The sequence below is a fragment of the Panthera onca genome, chromosome C1 (assembly GCF_046562875.1).
Source record: "Panthera onca isolate mPanOnc1 chromosome C1, mPanOnc1 haplotype 2, whole genome shotgun sequence".
Classification (NCBI taxonomy): domain Eukaryota; kingdom Metazoa; phylum Chordata; class Mammalia; order Carnivora; family Felidae; genus Panthera; species Panthera onca.
This window is the reverse complement of record NC_138346.1, coordinates 41400699-41419733: the sequence shown is the minus strand read 5'-3', so window position 1 is coordinate 41419733 and position 19035 is coordinate 41400699. Positions and strand designations below refer to the sequence as shown.

Genomic DNA, 19035 nt, shown 5'->3' with positions numbered 1-19035 from the left:
ATACCCCTCTGAGTTAGGCTTGTGGTCTGATGGACTATACAAATTCATCCATAATTTTTTAAATTGTATCCATTTGTTCACAGTCTTTCTTATATCAATCAGACATATTATATATCTATATTTAATTTATGTGAATTCCCGGGGAAGAAAATTTGTTCTTGTTGTTGTTTAAATGAATGTCTTGCCTTGGGAGAACAGAATCAAGAGAATCAATGTAGTCCTCACACAGTTACCCAAATTCTAACAATGGGTTAGGAGGTTAGGCTATGGAATGGTACAGAATTGTTCCTTAATATTCTATTTGTGATCATCTTACTTGAAAGATAGGAAACATAACAGAAACCCATGGGGGAGGGGAAGGAAAAAAAAAAAAAAAAAAAGAGGTTAGAGTGGGAGAGAGCCAAAGCATAAGAGACTGTTAAAAACTGAGAACAAACTGAGGGTTGATGGGGGGTGGGAGGGAGGGCAGGGTGGGTGATGGGTATTGAGGAGGGCACCTTTTGGGATGAGCACTGGGTGTTGTATGGAAACCAATTTGACAGTAAATTTCATATATTAAAAAATAAAATAAATAAATAAATAAAGAAAGAAAGAAAGAAAGAAAAAAAAAGAAAAAAAAGAAAAAGAAAGATAGGAAAACAAGAAGACTAAGTTTATGAAATGCATGTGCTGTGACAATCACACAAATAACTTTATCTTAGATACTGAAGTCCTAATTTATTTCTTCTACCTTATTTCCACTTCTCAGTTGGAAGTTTTGTAAAAGTTTGACATCAATCATTTCAGACCTCCATTCATATATCTAGTTACCACCTACGTATCCACATATCATAGATAATTAAAGATCAAATAATGTGTACGTTTCCTGTCTGTGCAGTCAATTTTTTCAGAATTCTGTACTTAGAAAAAACAGAGTGGATAAAGCTGCTTTTATGCTACTATTTTAAAATAGTCTCAGACAGGTATCTCAACTACTAGTAACTGAGTGACCCTCTAAACTGAACAGTGCTCTAATCTGAAATGATTCCATGAGAAAATGGCCAACTTCTCCCTTTGCTCAGAACATGCAAATAATTGAATCAAGTGTCAAGTTATCAATTTAAACTGCAGCAATTAAAACACATTGTCAACAATATACGAAAATGATGTTATCATTAACTCATCAATTATCAGAAAAGATGTTTATTACTACCACCTCCTTAACTGTTAAACGAAGTCATTGATGAGATAGTTAACTGTGCCTCAAGTTCAAACTGCTAACTATCAGAGTTTGTCCTCAAGGTATTTTTGCATCAAGCTTTTACCATTCAATAACCATAGTCAGGGACATTATAAAGAAAAGCAGCCATTGGTGGGAGAAGAACTAAAATGATCTATTTTAAGCTTTGAGGTTCTTACATTCTCCACCAATTTTTTAATCTCCTATTTCATATGTAGACAAAGACATAGATTACAAAGGCAGCTACTGAAATATCTATACAGAAGGCTATTCACATAATAAATTGCATGTTCATATTTCCTTTTTTACACTCCAAAATTCAGTCTCTCAGAAGTATATCCTAAGTTTAATTAAATTGTAAATTTGAAATCCCCGATGAATCAAAAATCTTCTCATCCAAGCTGCAGATTTTATGAGTTTCGAAATGAACATATTTTCAATTAGACTGCATAAGATGTTATTTTTTTCCTATTGGCAAATAGCCAGAATATATGCATTTTCCATTATACATGCATGACTCATAGGGGAGGAAGCAAATTTAATGGAATTGATGTCTTTTAATGGCTGTATGGATCCCACAGGATATCCCTGTTGTGTAAGCAAATGGGTGAATGAGTGATTAAATAGGATTTGGGGGTAACACTGTGCTGCTCAATACAGAACTGGTAATAGTGATAATGAAATAGAGAAAATCTAAATCCTTGTGAAAATAGTTAAAGAGATGATTAAAAAAAAACTGTTGATAAGTGTGTGAGAAAACAAGCACTATCATTCTCTTGATGGGAGTTTCAACTGGTATAATTTTTGGACCAAGGATGGATAATATTTAAAAAGTGGAAATAAACAGAAATACTCTTTGACCATGAAACCTCTCTTCCAGGAATATATTTTAAGATGCACTAGAACAAGTGTAAAGAGAAATTATTGCAGTATGTTGTGTAATAACAAAATCTCGGAAACAAGCTGACTTCTATCATAGTACACAGTTAAGAGAAATTTAACTCCCAGCTCACAAGTTCTTAAGTAGGGCATCACATCAAAATCAACCAATGTGAGACTGTTTTAATACACCAAGACACATAATGATATAACCACACCATATCATTGTATTAAATGATGTCTATATTTTGCTAATTTTATGAGATCAAAAATACATTACTTTATAAATAAAAAGATCAATAAGTCTTTCCTTTTTAAATAAAAGGGGACATATGCACTGAATCTCTTTTCTTCCTTCCTAAGTTTTTTTTTTTTTTTTTTTTTTTTTTTTTTTATAGAAACTGTTAACTTCCTAGTTGACTATAGAGTGAGGGTATGGGTTGGAGAGTAGGAAAAAGAATACTTCCATTGTTTTATTTTTTTTATCATATGTTTTGACTATGAAACAAAATCCCAGCAGTCCACTTTCTCAGTGATTCCCTGGGATTTTACTGACTCTGCAGACTATGCAAAGTCTGTATCTCACAAAGTACTGTGGCCTAAGGATGTTGACCAATTTCTAACCCTATATACCCTTCACCCCTTCCTCTTGGCTCAGCACAATGGCATTCCCTACTGATGACCAAAAAGTTCTCTTAAGGTCATGGTACCTGGAAAACAGATACCAAATGCTCCAGATTGATCCTTAACTACGAATTCACATTAGGAACACCAGTAGAATGTTTTAAAGGTAGATATTTATTGGCTTCATCTTTGGGAGCTCTGGTTCAGGATGTCTGCAGGAGAGACTATGTGTCTGGAGATTAAAGCTCCATCTCTGATTCTAATCTACAGTACCAATTTCTATAATGGATAAATTATAGTTTCAATATTCTTTAGACTATTTTTGTACATGTTAGCTCTTAAGAATATCCTATCTCCTTTAAACACACACATACATAGAGGGAGGTACTGAAAGTGACACAGAGGTATAGCAGTGCTTAAGGCCTAGCCTTTTCTAGATCTTTCTATGTGCTACTCTTCTGCTCCTACTTGGGAGCCCATTGCTACATAAAAGGAAATCCCATTTTTCTTCCTTGTTAGTCAGTCATGCCAGTCCAGCTAAATCCCCACTATCTATATCTGGAAAGTTAGCACACTAAATTTGTATCAGGATCTCAGTTAATTTCAGAACATTCCTATCAATACTTTTAGTATGAAGTCACCAAAAGGAAGGAATTATTAATTTAATTTCTGTCATTTCCAAGCTGTACTTCAGAGCAACTTTTAAGACTATCAGTTAACCAACATCATTTGCACCAAGTAATTAAGACAAGAATTGCTTTTGGCTGTGGTTTGGCCAATATCTGCAGACAAAATGAGAGAACAGTAGCAGAAAGACGGTATGTGAGATGTGGCGCATCTCTCGATTTGGTTAAGATACACCACAGATAAGGACAAGAATAGCAGATCTTTAGTGAGGTCAGTTATTGTCAAGGAATATTCCCAGTTGGATAGCAGATCCTCATAGTGATGGTACTTTTGATATACTCCCTCCCTTATATTGGGTTAGAAACATTCTAGAGACTCTAGGATTCAGAAGTCTTCCTGCTCAGTGGGAGTGTTAGGGCAATGTTTCTACATTCAAGCAGGGGAGTATGAAAGGATAAATATGTTTGAAAAGCCAGTGAGTCTATGAGCAAAATAAATAATGACAGAAAGGGAAAACTCTTCATAGGGTGTCCTGTCAAGCATTACTGAACCCTCTCGGCACAACAATTATATTTCATTATGAGATTTCTCCCTTGTTGGGATACAGCCTTCTAGGTAATGTCCAAAGTCACAGAATATTAAAGGAAATATTTTAGCCTTTTATTTAAAATACACATAATGATGAGAGTGTATTCTATTTTTGTCACACTTATTATCTCTTTGAATTCTCAAAAATATTTTAACAACCAAGTATTCTTATTACCTCCATTTTACAGAGGAGTGTGGTACAAGGAAATCACCTAACTTGCTTAAATTGAAACGGTAGCAATTGGCATACATATTTTTCCCTACCTTTAAGCTCGGCGTGCTTTGGGCACAGCACATCTGCCTCCCATTTCCAATGATGTATTTGATTTTCTGAGATTCTATGAATAGTAGGTAATTTTTATTGCTTGTCAAAGCTTTTGGGCCTTGCTACTTCATTCAATCAAAGTTTAATAATGTGACCTCCTTAAGGTATATTATTAGAAAATAAAATTAATTAGTTGAAGCCCAGTGGTGCAGATAACCTAACTACTGAAACAACTAGTTCTCTCTTAGGACATGGACTCTATATAGGGCGAATTTTGAAACACAGTTCTTTTTTTTTTCCTCTACTGGGAAAATAATCACATTTTTTAATAGACAACTTATAAGAAATTTATTTTTAAATACGCTCTTTAAAGGTTAAGTTGATGTTAAGATGGTTTCTAAACTAATATGCCAGATGAATCTTCAAGACTGGGGACAGCTGTCTGTTCGTTAGCATCACATTCCCGACAGTGCTTTCTCTAAGACGCGCTGGCAAGAAACAGGAAATCAGTTTCAGCCAAATTCCCACATTTCAGAGTCTTGCTGATGAGAGCAGGAAAATAGTCTCTCCACAAGAAGGTGTGGGTGGGTGATCGAGCCCATGTATACAGTACATCACAAACTCACGCCTGTCTAATTCTAGAGAAGGAGTATTTTTATGTCTAGTTTTTGTGTTGTAGATAAATACCGACTATTTCAGAAGCTAGTGCTTCAAGAATGGAAACAAGTTTACTAAACACAGAGTTGTGATTTGAAAATTCAGCAATCACATTAAAAACTTTCTTAAGCTCCACTGGTCTTTAGAACTACAGAAGAAGGCAGCAAAAAAGGACATATGTTTTAAATTTAAGGACTAAAGCATTTTGTGCATTTCAAACATATGTTTCAGAGCATTTTGCAAGTCCCAAAATGTCTGAATTCAGTAAAAAAGGCTAACCAATGATACTCATGATATATAGACAAAAGTGTGCCTTGCATATTAATGTCGCATTCAAATTTGATGTAAATAGTAATAATTAAAACATGGTATATATTATCATTGGTATGTGTACTCTGAAGGACTACTGATTGGTTTCCTCAGTTCAAACTTCGATAAATAAAATGTCCCCGTGGTGTTGCAAACCTATAAAACATTTCGAGGTACATTTACCCATTATGCTTTCTTATAAGCCACCCCTAACCCCTACAAAATTTGTTTTCTTCATGGCCATTTATTGTTTTGGCACATAGTATTTCCTCTTTTGGCAGTGATTTATTTTTTAAATTATCGTTACACAAAGGAAAGCATAATATTCATTAAGTGATTTTTTAAAATCTTTGTTCGACTTAATACATCTTTGTGTTTCCACGCCTGTGACCATTAAGATAGATGATAGAAGGGAGGGGAAAGCTTTGGAAACTTCTATATTTTATAAATTATAATGCCTATGTCCCCTTGCCTATTGTTAGGAGTGAATGAAAATTGAGATATGCCATCAAAATTAATACAAGTCCTGAAATCTGTCAGCCTTACTTTGCTTTACCGCCTTCTTTTTTGAGATAACATCTCTCAAGTGACACATTGTAATCCCACTCATATTCCCACAAAGATGTCTGTATTTCATCAGAGTATTATCTCTGTCCAAGGCTTGCCAAAATCACTTTGTACTTCCTGCAGTATATTGGAAATACTTTGCCCATTTGATCACCAGATGTAGTCAACTTAAATAGAGATCCTGGAGTTGTTTTATCTGAACTTTTTTGTTTGTTTTTTTGTTTGTTTTTTTCTTTCTAAGCCATTCTACCTATACTGGGAATCCCAACACTCTCCTGGCTGCTTGGGTCAAGATTATAATCAGGTAGGCAGTAGAATTTGTACAATACTTTGCTAGAGGGTTACTATAAAGTTCAGTTGTCAAATCCTTTAGAGAAAAACATCTACAGACATAGCCTACAAAGTAAAAAACAGGGGTCCAGAAGGAAAAGATTAAGCAGAATACGCTGTAATACATTGTCCCTAGTTATGGAAAAGAGAGCCTGAATGAAAGAATGAAGACAGCTGATCCAGTCTCCTTTCCTTTTAAACGCACTAATGACAGATTTGACAAGCGGAAGAAATTTCAGATGGGATTTCTCAATAGGATGCACTTGTTGCCTAGAATTTCTTTTTTTCAAATGAGATAAAAGTGACATATAACACTGTATTGCTTTCAGGTATGCAACATATTTGATGTACGTATATATTACAAAATGATCACCACAATAATTCTAGTTAACATTAATCACATAGTAACACTATTTTTCTCGTGATGAGAACTTTTAAGATCTATTTTCTTAACTTCCAAATATTCAATAAGGTATTATTAACCAGAGTCACCACATTCTATGTTACAATCCCAGAAATCATGTTGTATCCAGAAGTTTGTATCTCTTGATCCCCCTCACTCATTTTGTACATCCCCACACCCCCACCACCAATCTGTTGCCTAGAATTTTTTGTAGGAGAAGTAGAAAACCCTGGGCTATATGAATTTATGGCACATGGCTCCTTGGAAAACATCACGTAAAATATGAAATGAACTGAGTATAAAACAGAAAAGTCATGAAGAGATGACTCTCTTGCATACAAGTGAAGTGAATCGAATATATGGCTTAGAGATCTCATGTATTAGTTTTCTGTTGCTGTAAAAAAAAAAAACCTATCAAAACTTAGTTGCTTAACAACATAAAGTTTTTAAACTTACATTTTTGTAGGTCAGAAATCTGATACAGCTCTCACGGGGTTAAGATTAAGGAGTCAGCACAGCTGCATTACTTTCCGAAGCCCTAGGAAAGAATCTGATCTATTGTCCAGCAGTCCCCAGAAGCTGCCCGCATTAGCTCCTGGTTCCTCTTCCTCCATATTCTCTATGATCTCTGCACCCTTCTTCTTCCATTTTTAAGACCCTTTTGTGGTTACATTGAGTCCACCTGGGTAATCCAGCCTAATCTCCATACCTTAAAGTCAACTTGTCAAGAGCTCAGCTGAGCTGGAGGAAGAGCTGACCTGCCAGGTGTCAGAGTTGTCAATTAAAACCAATGAGCTAAAATAAAAGAGTATGTCCTTTAATCATGGTGGAAGCAAGGGTCTAAACCTGGAGAAACTGCAGACTTCTCTCCCTCCCATATCCCGCCATGGAATGGCATACCTGTGGAAACTAAGGTGGGTTAGCACAGATAGGGGGGTTGTCCTGCGGCCAAGGAATCCCCCAAACAAAAAGGTTCCGGCAATTTTATGCCATCGAGGCCCAGAGAAGAGAAAGGAGGGAGGGCTAGGAGTGAAAAAGTATTGGGTCAGAGTTGTAAAAAGTGTCCGTCCATAGTTTCCTCCTCCTCCTTGTCAGAAGTACCTGAGGGAGTCTTTCCTCAAGAGAAGCCTTGAATTCAGGCATCTGGGATAAGAATGAAAAAAAAAAAAAGAAACAAGACCAAAAAACCAAAATCAACATGGTCATCCAGAGGGTCTGAGTTCTTGATTGCATTTCTTTTTGGAAACTGCAATGCACTGGCTGTGAGTCAACTTTGTAATCACCTATGATTGACTCTGAAAAATTACACACAGGTTTTTTGGATGGGAACCAGATATCTTAGAGCTGATTCATAGTCTTGTTTCCATCTATAACAGTAATTCCCCCTTTCTGTGTTATCTATCAAATTCACAGGTTCTAGGATTTAGGATGCAGACACCTTTGGGGGCCCATTATTCTGCCTACCATACTAACATGTAAATCTGGACGAGGACAGTATGGCAGGCAGAAATACATACTAAAAGAATATAGCAGATGTTAATGAAATTGATGTAATGAGAAACAGTCCTGAAAATCAACAAAGTCAAAAGTTAATTCTTTGTAAAAGTCAACATTTTGTAAAAGTCAACAAAATGACACAACTATCTAGATTGATCAAGAAAAAAAAAGATAAATTGTTAAAATCAGGAATCCAGGAGGAAAATCATGCTCAATCTACAGGAATAAAACAATTATAAGAGAATACAGTGAAAAACTTCATGCCAACCAATTTGATTTCTATATAACTTACTAATTTATATTGTTGGTTCTGTTTTGGATGAAATGGACAAATTACTAGAAAGACTACCACCACTGACTCAGGAGAAAAGCTAAATAGACCTATGACAGGAAAAGATAATGGATCATAAATTTCAAATCTTCCCACAAAGAAAAACTTAGGCTCAAAAGGCTTCATTTGTGAACTTTGACAAACATAAGGATGGAGCAACATTTCCCAACTCATTCTATGTGATCACTATTATACTGATACCAAACTGGAAAAAAATCGTTATACACAAAATAAGAAAGTGCAGATCAATATCATGAATAAAGACACAAAAATTCTCAACGAACTATCAAACTAACCCAGCAACAAATTAAAACAAGAAATATGCAACATAACTTATTTGTTCCAAGAATGCAAGGTTATTTTACCATTTGAAAAATCAATGTGCTACAACATATCATTAGAATATAGGCCAACACCTCCATGATTATCTTTTTTTTTAACTTTTTAAATGTCTATTTATTTTTGAGAGAGAGAGTAGAGAGAGTTGTGTGTGTAAACCAGGGAGGGGCAGAGAGTCAGAGGGAGACACAGAATCTGAAGCAGGCTCCAGGCTCTAAGCTACCAGCACAGAGCCTGCTGCAGGGCTGAAACTCATGAACTGGGGGATCATGACCTGAGGTGAAGTCAGACGCTTAACCAACTGAGCCACCCAGGTGCCTGCTCATGACTATCTTAATAGATGAAGAAGAAGGATTTGCCAAATTCTATACCCCTTTATAATTTAAAACATCCAATAAACTAGGAATTCAAAGGAACTTATTTGACCTGATAAAAGGACCTATGAAATTTCCACAACTAAAATTATTCTAAATGATATAAGACTGAAGGCTTTTTCCTAATATCATAACAAAACAAGGATGCATTTCCATTAGCATTGTACTGGAGGTTTCAGCCAGATAAGTTAGGCAGAAAATGAAATAAAAGGCAGCCATAGTGGATAGAAAAAATAAAACTATCTCTATTTGCAGATGAAATGATCTTATATATAGAAAATTATAAGGAAACTACTAAAATACCATTTAAAAATAAGCAAATTCAGTGAGGTTACAGAATGTAAGATCAAGGTAAGAAATTAATTGTATCTATACACCAGCAATGGACAATCCAAAAATGAAATTAAGCCAGCATTCCCATTCTCAATAACATCAAAAGTTTTAAAAAATTTAAGAATTATTAAATTAAATTTAACAAAATAAGTGAAAATTCATCCTGTGACAATCACAACACAATGTTGAAAAAAAATTAAAGAAGACCTAACTAAATGGTAGGACACCCTTGTTCTTTCATTCTGAAAGATTTAATATTGTTAAGAAAACAACGTTCCATAAATAGATCTAGAGATTCAATGTGATCCCCATCAAAATCTCAGCTGGCTTCTTCACAGACTGGACAAGCTAACTTCATTCTAAAATATATATGGAATTGCAAGATACCCTAAATAGCCAAAATAATTTGGAAAAGGAAGCACAAAGTTGAAAGACTCATAGTTCTTAATTTCAAAATTGACTACAAAGGTATGGTACTGGCATCAAGATAGACAAACAGTTTAATGGAATAGAATTGAACATCTAGAAATAAACTATCACATTTACAGAAAATAAATTTTTGACACGGATTCTGTGGCTATTCAATAGAAAAAAATCTTTTCAGTAAACGATGCTTTGAAAATTATATATCAGCACATGAAAGAATGAAGTTGCACCCCTTCCTTACTCCACTTACTAGTATTAACTCAAAGTGAATCTGGGCGTAAATATAAGAACTAAAACTATAAAACATTTAGAAGAGAATATAGGAGTAAGTCTTTGTGATTTTGAATTAAGAATATCCTCCTTGACTATGACACCAAAACTACATGCAAAAAAAAAACCAGGTACACTGGCATTCATCAAAATAAATTTATTTTTCCTGCAAAAGACATCATTAAGAAAGTACAAGACAAATCACAACATTGGAAATAAAAATGTTTGCAATCATACATCTAATAAGAGGACTGTATCAATAATACCTAAATAATACAACTCAAAATACATAAAAACAAATAATGCAATGAAAAATGGTAAGGACATGAACAGACATTTGTCCTAAGAGTATATTCAAATGGCCAATAAGCACATGAACAGATGCTGAATATCATTAACTATCAGGGAAATGTAAATCTAAAACAAAATGAAATACCATTTGACTCCCACTAGGATGACTACAATCAAAAAGTCAAATAATAATAAGTACTCACAAGGATGTGGCGTAAATGGAATCCTCATATACTGACGATGGGAATGTAAAGTGATGTAGCTGTTTTGAAAAACAATCTAGCTGTTTTCAAAAGATTAAACAGAGTTACCATATGTCCCAGCAATTCTATTCCTATGTATATATTGAAGAGAAATGGGAACATATGTTCACACAAAAGCTTGTAAAATATGTTCATAGCTACAATAGTCATAGTAGCCAAATGGCGGAAATGGTCCAAATCTCCATTACTTGTTCAATGGGTAAAAAAAATGTGGTATGTCCATGCATGGAATATTACTCAGCAATAAGAAAGAGAGAGATACTAATACATGCTATGACATGAATGAACCTAGAAAAAATAATGAACGCTAAATAAAAGTAGCCAGTCACAAATTACCACAGTTATTTAGTCCCATTTGAGTTTCAAATAGGCAAATTATAAGAGAACAAAAATAGATTAGTAGTTGCCTACAGCTGAAATAGTTTGAGGGAAAATGGGAGTGACTGATTATGCATATGGGGTTCCTTATGGAGAAAGACATAAATATTTTAAAATTGAATGTTATTTATGATTGTCCAACTCTGTGAATATACTAAAACTACTGAATTGTATAATTTAAGTAGAAAATTTTATTGGTTTGTGAATTATATCTCAATGTCAAATAAGAAAAAAAACTATTACCAACTAACTGTGCATTAAAGTGACCTGTGTCACTTCTGGGCTAAAGCATTTGATGCCAGTGCAAAATCCACTTATGTGTTCTTAATTATGTATTGATCAGTGAACTGATTAGCAATAATACTATGCAATAACCCAATGTCGAAGTTTTCATATAAAGATATTTGCTTTTCGTTTGCTGAAACTATGAGCCAGTGCGAGATCAGCTAGGCTTGCATGTTCTTTGCTTTCAGTCTGGAAGCACATAATGAAAGGACGACAGCTCCTGGGGCATGCTTTTTAATAAAGATGGCAGGAGAGCAAAGGGCCCTGCCAAACTGCCAAAGTACCCGGCAGGCCCATCCTTTATTGACTTTTGCCAATATTCTTTTGGCTAACACAAGTCACATAGGCCAAGTTCAGTATTAGTAGGGCCGAGTAATCTAGTACACAGGAGGGAAGGAGAGCACATATATTGGCTTAAAATGATAAAGTCCTCCATGCTGTGTTACATAATTGTGAGGGGTCTTGTGTTGGTATGATGGAGGTGCGAGATTGAAGCAGACTCCCTTGCTGTGCATAGAAAACTGCTGCCTTGAGGACTTGCTGGAACCTACGTGTTAATTAAATCTTTACTGTGCTAAGCCACTGAAATTTAGCCTATTCTAACGAATACAAACATTTTCCTTCTAATTTAATTCTTCTTCTTGAGATTCCTCTCTGTAATAATTACTTTCCAAAACCTGGACACAAAATATTGGAATATGCTCAAAACATACTTTTTTTTTCTTTATTTATCTTCCTCAAATCTAACCAATTGATAATGCTCGGGTTCCATTTACAAAATGTACCTTATTCTGACTCCTTTCTTTCCTTTTCATTCTTGTATCTTACTAGTGGTCCTTACTTTTTCTGCTAATAATTACGGCTAACATTTATTGAACACTTATTCAATGTTAGAGACTGTCGTAATTATATGCATTAAATGAGCATTATTTTAATTAGACTTCAGATATGAAATTTTATCTCTCAAAATTTCAGTGTAAATAAATTTTACAGATAAAGGTTCCAAAATGCACCAAACAATGCCAATTAAATAAACTCAACATTTTTATTGCAGCAAACAAAGTCTACTATGAATATATGCTAAGCTACCTTCCACTCTGCCCCACATTACATTGCTGATCTCTCATTTGATACTGTTATTCCTGATTTATTTCTCCTAAGTTTTCGTCAAGATGGTCACTATGACTGAAATATAGCAGATTCATGACTACTTAGCATGAAAATGTAATTCACATTTCTACTGTTGTGTAAACTACATATGCTTTTTATTTTCTTTCTTTTCTTCCTACACCCTCTTCTTTCTAACTCATTCCATCTTTCACAAGGCAGTCTTTAAAACGTGATACTTTTCCCATGTTATTGATACATAATTGACAAATAGCACTGTATAAGTTAAAAAAGTAATTTTTCTGATAGTGTTCCATAGGCATGAGCTTTGTGTTCTCCCACTAGTGTAGCTCCAGCCACAGTGAGAACCATAAAAACAAAAAAACACTAAATCCAAAGATAACCTAGAAATAGTGACTTAACCAATCATTTTACATAATTTACTGTGGAAGATATTAAGTGGAAAATTGTCAAATGTAATGTTCATCCTCCGTTTCTTACCACTTTTTGGTGTAGGTACAAATAAGCAGTAAAAAGAGTAAATGGAGGCCTACATAGAAGGCAAAATGAACTAATTCACAGATGTGATAATTAGACTCTGAGTAACTGAGAAGTGAATGAAAATAGTGGCTAAAATTGCAATCAAGAGGATAGTAAATGACATCTGAAGATAACTAATCTTTACACATAATATTTTAACAACATATTTTTTCCTATGAACCACTGAGTCCAAGATTTCCCCCCCAAACCCATTACACACACACACACACACACACACACACACACACACACACACACATCTATACAAATGAAGAGTTCAGAAGCTTTTTTGACTCATTAGGGTCTCCAATAAAATAATGCATGAGAGCATGATAAGTAGTCCTTATATGGAGTGAAAAATTTATGAGCATCATCCCCTTAGGTGATAAGCTGTGACTCTTAAAAATTAACTCTTTATTCTTGCTAGAATAATGAATAAAATATGACTCTTTCAGGCATAGAGAATGGGTTCAAGCATCATTCTCTCGTGGTTAAGTAACGAGGTCATAGCTTATGAAATCTTTTCACTGGGTTCCATAAAATATTATAATTGTTCTGCCTCTGCTCAACAATTTATTCATTCTGTGAGACCGATGAGAATAACAAGGAGTAGAGATAAATTAAATACATAGTCCCAGAGACTACATTTGTGCTAGTGTTTTGAAAGCATGAGAGCAGGACTGGCCCAAGAAAAACTGATGAAGTAGGTAAAGTTTTTGTCTTCATCATCATTTTAAGTATTATTTTCTGCATGTTTTCTGCACTATAGCAGTTGTTTAAATGTAGATCTTACAAATTGTAGATATATACATATGTGTGTATACTATTTTGTACACTTTACTTGTAAACTATATTTTAAAGAAAACCTGTCACCATGTTTCCACTTTTACCCAGAGAACTATCCTTTCCATGAAGTTCCATAGCTCCACGCTCATACCTATGATAGCATCCATTCTATTCCTCTGTAAATGCCTAATTTTATGTATCTCCCCAACAACGCACTATGAGCTTCACGAGAGGCAAGGGATGTTATGTATCACATCCCCAAATTCTAACATGGTGTCATTCATTTAATAAGTAATAGTATATGTTAAAAAAAAGAGCTGTACAAACATACTTTAAAAAGGTACCTTTAAACATATAAAACACAATTGAGAACATCAAGTACAAAAAGGGTTGCCTCTCTGACCTTTTCCATAAAATATAATAAAGTAAAATCAGTCTAAATCATTAATGAATATTTTAGCCTAGAATTATTGCTTGTAAATTGGTTGCTATAAAAATAAAGGCCGACTCTCAACATTTATCCATAATATTTTCAAATGAAAGCCAATGTTATCTAAAATTCATGAAGAATCTAAGAATTTTCAATTTCTAACCTAGGAGGATAGCCTTTTGTTTTTTTCTAATTGTGTAAGAATAGTTAGTTTGAGACTTACCCTTTTAACAAATGTTTAAGAACACACTACAGCATTGTTAAGTGTAGGCACAATATTGTCAAGCATATGTCTACAGTTTATTGTTCCTATATGAGGTATTTAAAATGGTCAAACTCATAAAAATAGAGAATAGGGAGGTGCCTGGGTGGCTCAGTCAGTTAAGCGTCTGACTTCAGCTCAGGTCATCATCTTGCAGTTGGTGGGTTTGAGCCCTGCATCGTGTTCTGTGCTTACATCTCAGAGTCTGAAGCTTGTTTGGATTCTGTGTCTCCTTCTCTCTCTGCTCCTCCCCTGCTCATACTCTCTCTCTCTCTCTCTCTGTCTCTCTCTAAAAATAAATAAATAAACATTTTAAAATTAAAAAAAAAAGAAATAGAGTATAAAATTTTATGTTTTGTAATACTTCTCCCAGATAGCTTCAAAACCTTATATTATCTTTATCTGGTTCCACATGCCTGTAAATGTCTACTCCATTACTGATTCTCCCTGAAATACACATATAGTCTCCTAGCTTTGCCCTTTATAATGGCTCTCTCAATATGCCCTTCATAATGGTTCACCATAACCATTATGAAAGTCAAAAATAGGATACTAAATATTCACTACACTACATATATCCATTTCTAGCTTTATTTTGACTACCAAATTAATTATGAGTTTATTGTTTACTTTTTCTCTGCTATCCCTGCCTTAGATTTAAGGCAGCCCAAAACCTGGAAGAGGGAACTAGGGCATGGACAAAGAGCTCCAGGGTAAGTCGTCTAGTTCTGTCTATCCATTTCTATCTACCACTTTATGCTAAGTCCACATTATTTTATGCTTTCTAACTAGAGTATTGATATTCTCTTAAGCCACTGTCTCTTGAATACTGCTTACAAAATTCTTTAATTATTACCAACTTTCTGTAAAATAACATGCTAATGAATATTCACCACAACAAAATGAAGTTCAGATTACCAGGTAGCATTTAAGTCCTCCATGCTCTTAACTTCTATCAATTCTCAGCCATGTTCCCCTTTTATCCATACTAATAACTCTCTTCACCAGGTTCTTTTGAAAGCACTACTTCCTCCTTTATGACTATGTAATTATAGCCATTCTGTAAGGCCTCTCTCCATTGAAGTTTTTGTGGTACCCCCACATATTTAGGGCATTTATTGTCAGCCCAGCTACATGGAATTTTTACATGCTCTTTGTTTTAGATTGATTATTTGTTTAAATGCCATGTTTTCCAATCTGGATTTGAGACCATCAAAAATGAGAATAATATGGTATATTTCCAGAAGATACGCATGTATTTCAGAGTACTGCACATACATTACTCATTTAATATAGCATATATGGTGGTGTAAATTCAGAATTTGCACACTATTTGCATACTTTTACAGGAATTATTATATAACTAAAATAAGAGTGCAAAGTAAAGAACAAATGTTGGCTTTTTTTTTTCTTTTTTCTTTTTTTCTTTTTTTTTTTGAAAGTGAGAGAGAGTGCACATAAGCAAGCAGAGGAGGGGCAGAGAGAGAGGGTGAGAATCCCAAGCAAGCTCCACACTCAGTGCAGAGCCCAAGGCAGGGTTTGATCTCACCAACCCAAGATCATGCCCTGAGCTGAAATCAAGAGTCATATGCTTAACTGATTGAGCCACCCAGGTGCCCCCAAAGGTTAGCTTTGAAGTTAAGTAAACTCGAATTCAAATCTACCATTAACATATTTATGTGAGCTTGAAATAATAATTAAGGTCATATATTTATGTAATTTTGCATCGATTAAGATTCCTGAGACTGTTTTGTCATCTTAAAATGGATATAATAACACCAATTTTTCAAGTCATTATGAGGGTAAAAGCAGCAAAGTTAGATCATGCATAAGAGTTCCTGGATACTCCCTTGAGTAATGGAAGGAAGGAAGGATGGATGGAAGGAAAGAAGGAAGGAAGGAATAAAAAAGGAAAGAAATATTGTTATATTTTTAAATTCATTTTGATATATTTGCAGTGTGGAAATGAGGGGCTTTTAATTTTATATTAAATAAGTTGCTAGAATTTGACATTTAACAACTACTAGACTAACATCAAAAAATTCTATGAAATGATTATAGTTATTTGATTTTGTGGCATCAGTTTTGCAAAAGATTAGACTTTATTTAAAAAGTTTATTTTAACTGTTAGGCAAGTTAAAATCCTAATTGCTGTGCAGCACTTGGGAAGCTAGTCTAAAAAATAGATTAACCCAAAATGACTAAAAGCCACCTTTGTGTAGAATTTGACTCATTTGAACTTATATTTTACTCTATATATGTGGCTTCTCAAGTCTCACACACATTGTGCAAAAAGCAATAACTTGCATTGACATTATCTATACTATGTATGTCTTTATTCAATTACATCCCACCTGAAGCATTTTTTTTCTACACGACATCGATTTGGTTGTTTTTCAAACTTTCTTCATTTTTTCCCTTCAATTCTCTTTAATTCCAGATGGTACATCAAGATGTCTTTACTGACCATATTGTAATAAAAACCCTCACAGACAAGGAGAATAGATCTTTATGTTTACAGAAGAAAAATCCAGTGATAAACTAGAATGCCAGAGGAACAATTCTTTAAATATACCCAGAGCACTGGTGTTGGCAATTTGTTGTTAATCTTACCTTACCTGAAGATGCTTTGATCCTGATATGAATGAATTTCAGGTCACATTTTCAGTTCTGAGAGGCAGATTCCTAGGGAAGATAAAAAAAAAAAATTAGAAATCAACAGACCTTGATCTGAAACCTGACGCTGACGTTCACTAGTTTTATGAGTTTTGAGTAGGCTGCTTAATCTTTTAGCCCTCAGACTATGCATCTATAAAACAATGGGATAGAATTGCAACAGTATTATGGGGATTAAAAGTATTGCATATACCACTGTGTTGTCTAGCACTAATTCTCAAAGACAAAGAATCTTCTGATTTAAATAGCTTTTACAGAAATCAAAATTTTAGGGCAAATATTAAATTTGCTGGGAGGATTATATATTATATGTATGTATATTATATATATGGCTTATTATCAACATTTTATTACCAATTTGTACATAATTTTGCTATTTTAATAACCAGTAACATCCACAAAGTGAAGTAAATTATAGCTTATAAAAATGTATCTTAGTGACATATATGCCAACAGAAAACAAAAGATTTGATGTAATATGAACAGATGTTTTTGTAATGCATAAAGGATTTAAATAAGTTTATTCTCAAAAATCTTGAGCACACAGTTAATGTAATTAGTGTGCACCACACAGGAATTTGCATTGGCCCATCACACACATTTGACAAATGGTGATGGTTTGCAGCTAGAATAAGCAAAGTTGTTTTATATTTGTCATACATGAGTTTAATGGTTGGCTCATCTTACTTTATTGGAAATCCATTGTAATCTATACATAATGGATATAAAGTGCGTCCAGGAAATGTTTTCCGATCAGAAGCTCTAAGAAGCTGTACCCTAAGGATTTAAATATATTACAACACAAAGTAAGCTGCAATTTAATCATTCAATGGGTTAGGAAGCTTCCAGAAACAATATCTAACAAGCCATCAATGCTGAGATAAGAGAACAGACACTGTAGTATATAAATATTTGACTCTCAATATGTGATTCTCCATATATATGAAACTAGCAATGTAATGGGAGTATCAATTAATTTTGTCTTGTCTATTATCATTTTTACTAGTGCAAATTCCAAATAGAACTGGGTGAAATGCACAAAATAAGATATTTTGCTAAGAACGCAGATTGAAATAATACAAATACCAATATGCATGCAGTGATATTATTTATAAAGGTAAACACAATGGAAAAGATGTTTTTAATTTCAAGTTGAAATCATTAGTCTCCTAAATATCTAAATATTCATAGTTATTATCTTTGAAGAGTCATGTTACATTATAATTTTTAAGTTCCATACACTTATTTAGACCTTAGGTATTGTCTTACCTAACATGTTCTTATTTTTTGATTTTTTTTTAGATTCAATGGTGATTTTGGATTCTTCAACTAATTGTAAAGATTTTAGCTGTATAAATTGAGGAGGCATCCCATTTGCTCAATTCTCCTCCATGCTGTCATGTAGTAGCACATTTAAGTGCATCTCTTGGTGTTCCAATCAACTGTAATGAAGTCTGTAGTGCAGAGAAATCCATTATACTGAAAACAATGGTAAAAGTGAATTTTATGTACCAGGGAGTGCATTTTACAAAAGAAAAAAAAACAAAAACAAAGACAAATTCACATCAGATAAATTGATGATTTGTAAAGAGAAATTTTTAAGCACAGCAGCATTTATAATGGAAATTATTTCAACGGAAACACAATTATTGATTCTTCTGAAGGATTATCACGTAGAGGTTAACTACTTTGGGCTTAGCAGTCTTTTGTGACCACACAAATTGCAAAAAATTGGACTATAAAAATTTCCCAAATGCTGAGTTACCTAAAAGTTGACATTTTAGTTTTCTTTTTTTTTTTTAATTTTTTTTTTTTAACGTTTTATTTATTTTTGAGACAGAGAGAGACAGAGCATGAACAGGGGAGGGGCAGAGAGAGAGGGAGACACAGAATCGGAAGCAGGCTCCAGGCTCTGAGCCATCAGCCCAGAGCCCGACGCGGGGCTCGAACTCACGGACCGCGAGATCGTGACCTGAGCC

At 34.2% G+C, this 19035-nt stretch overlaps 1 long non-coding RNA gene across 1 annotated transcript; it reads left to right on the top strand.

Moving 5' to 3' along the window:
• Nucleotides 1–5974: 5974 nt before the first annotated feature.
• Nucleotides 5975–18614, top strand: LOC132670766 (uncharacterized). The gene is made up of 3 exons (XR_009606901.2): nt 5975–6039; nt 15036–15093; nt 18359–18614. It is a non-coding gene; the product is annotated as an uncharacterized LOC132670766 (long non-coding RNA).
• The last annotated feature ends 421 nt before the right edge of the window (nt 18615–19035 follow it).